At 53.8% G+C, this 2,623-nt stretch overlaps 1 protein-coding gene across 6 annotated transcripts in view; it reads right to left on the reverse strand.

The window, feature by feature from the left end:
• The window catches only part of LOC113204439 (zinc finger protein 180-like), a 118,308-nt gene that overhangs the window by 79,012 nt on the left and 36,673 nt on the right, over positions 1–2,623 (reverse strand). The gene's annotated exons all lie outside the window — the stretch shown is intronic.

Below are 2,623 nucleotides of genomic sequence, written 5' to 3' on the forward strand. Positions count from 1 at the left end.
GGTGGGGTGGGGTGGGGTGAGAGGCGCACCGGATTACGACCGGTGGAGGCACAAGTGGATAAATGCGGACAACACACTATCTGCACATCGCAAGCACTGGTGAGCCATCAGCGCGCCAAAAGGCAATTGTCTCTGCGCGAGGAGTACTAACGTCTGCTAAACGGCAGTATTGTCGACCGGAAGCTCGCATGAGTAGCGGCGGCGGCGCTAGAGGTACTCCCCCGCCTCATTGTAGTCAACACCAAGTAGTTGTTAACCGCGGGAAGGTTAACTTTGCGCTCCTTGTTCGCGTTGGCGGTGGCGCAGGGCGCGCGCGCTCTCAGCTGATCCGCCGCCACGCCGCGCCACGCCCCGCCGGTTCGATGGTGGTTCGCGGGCGCGCCGCCAGGCGGCAGCACCGCACAGCAGCCCCCCAGCGGCGCAGCGTTGAGTGCTCAACAGGACGAGTAGATGAACTCACAGTTGTTGGCGACTTGCGAACGCGACAAATATATTGCCAATTAAAACACATTAAGTAGGTCGTCAAGTGGCAGGCAGGGCATCAAAACACCCTGTAAAACCTTGTGACTCCTTTTAAAAACAAGAGAGACGTCAGAATGAAGAATTGCAAATTAGTCAAAATACGGAGTTCAAAAATAAAATCAACATGGCTTCCCCAAAAGTGTCATTTTAACTCGCAAAGCCCCGAAGCGTCGGAACAGAAGTGTTAGACAGAAGTCGTCGGCGTGGTAGTGGTACCACTCAGGTGTCGAATGGGCTGCCTACCTGCGGGCGCACTGCGTTCCTAGGGGTAAAGCAGCAGGCTCCACCAGGACAGGGACAGGGTCCAACCAACGGGTACTTACTGAAAATCACTGAACACCTTCCAATTAAATGAGCAAAAGGTAAAGTTAAAGTCAGTAACAAATCAGTAAAAATCATAGAAAATCAGAAAAAAAAAGAAACAAGAACAGAAAAATCGGAGGATAAGCTTGAATTTATTTATACTGAAGGGCCACTCGGGTCCACCACCCCCTCCTTCTTTGTCATTCCGCCACGCCGGTCGGTTTGTCGGCCGACCACGGACCGCTCCGCTGCGCGATTAAAAAAAACTATAAATAATTGAGAGCGGCAGATTACTTTTCGATAAGAAATAATTAAAACCCTAGCGGGTCGCAGAGGCTCCATCTCCCCCATTCCCTCCCTACTCGTCCTCTCTCTTCACTTCTTACCCCTCTCACCCACTCTCAGACAAACACACAGTCCCATTCACCCCCTTCTCCACGCGCCCTATTCCCCATCTCTCAGAATTTGATAATTTTGATCATTTGCGTCCCTTCTATTTCATTTTTTTTTCTTTCCGGAGCCAAACGTTCTTTGTGAGGTGCAGGGGAACACCGCCCACCTCCTGCACCGATGAATGTTTCATTACGCTATATTACAATAACGAACTGCCGGGCTCGGGCCGGCTCCCCCGCAGACCGACAAGACGACGGCCGGCTCGGCCAAACATTGCAATCTTTTTCTTTTTACCTCCCCTCTCCTCCTTCACAAGTTGTCAAAATTAGGTATACAGGGCGCCCTGCCCATCTGGTTGAGGAGGAGGGGAAGGTGGGCGCGGGGCGAGGGGGAGGAGAGGGGGGAGGGGGGTACAGAACGCTGTTGATCGCCTTGTAGTACTCCAGGAGCCCCCGTTCCTGAAGGACCTAATTTATTTCCCTTCCCTGTCGTGACGAAATCAGCACAGAAAAGTCGCGAAAATAAATAGAAATCAGCGGCGAGACGGGCGAAGCGTTGTGGGGCGTGGCTGGGCGTGGCTGGGCAGGACCAGCGGCAGCCGAGGACGAGCAAGACAGTGTGTTTTCCTTTCATTTTATATCCAAATGAAAGCTCCCGGCCCAGATGCATGCATAGATCAGGACTCATCATCCGTCCCCGAGGTAATTCCCCACGTTTTTTTTTCCTCGTCTGTCTCTCTCTCACCGCCACTGCCGTCCACCTCCCTCTCACTCCCTCTCTCAACCGCCAGTCCACCGACTCTCTTGCTGCCTCCACCTCTCTGTATCTTTTGTCGTTAAATTATGTTCCTCCTGTCATTTATTTGCCTTACTTCATCTCTGGCCGGAGCCCCGGGCCCGAGTGTCCCTCGGCGACAAAAATTCCCCTCCAATAAAAACGCTGAGAGGAACTTCCTTGATAACTCGCCCCGGGCTAAATCATCCCCGTTCGTTCGGGCGTAGCCGGGCGGAGCCGGCCGAGAGCAGCGGCCCTAGAAACGGCGACATAGAGATTAATAATTAAATGAATTACCCTGCGAGATGGCTATCATTGGTTTCGAAATCTCATTCCCCGTGTATTTTTTCTCCCGGGGCCTTCCTTCGTTTTTCCCCTCAACTTGAACGAAAATGAGAAGGCGCAAGGGGGAAGGGAGAAAAAAAGTACGTAAAACACTGCTCACTAGTCGCCTCGGGGGGCAGAGCAGTGTGCCGACGGCGACGGGAGTCGAACCCGGAGCCGTGTCGCTCCGGCCGAGCTGCCGCAGAGGACGAGGAAGAGGCCCTGCCGCATAAAGCCAACTTACGGCCTCGGCTCACCGTCCTGGAGGGGCGATATTTCCTTATCACCCGGCGGGGGCCCGGGGGCG

Source organism: Frankliniella occidentalis, unplaced genomic scaffold (genome assembly GCF_000697945.3).
Source record: "Frankliniella occidentalis isolate FOCC.00 unplaced genomic scaffold, Focc_3.1 Scaffold89, whole genome shotgun sequence".
Lineage (NCBI taxonomy): Eukaryota > Metazoa > Arthropoda > Insecta > Thysanoptera > Thripidae > Frankliniella > Frankliniella occidentalis.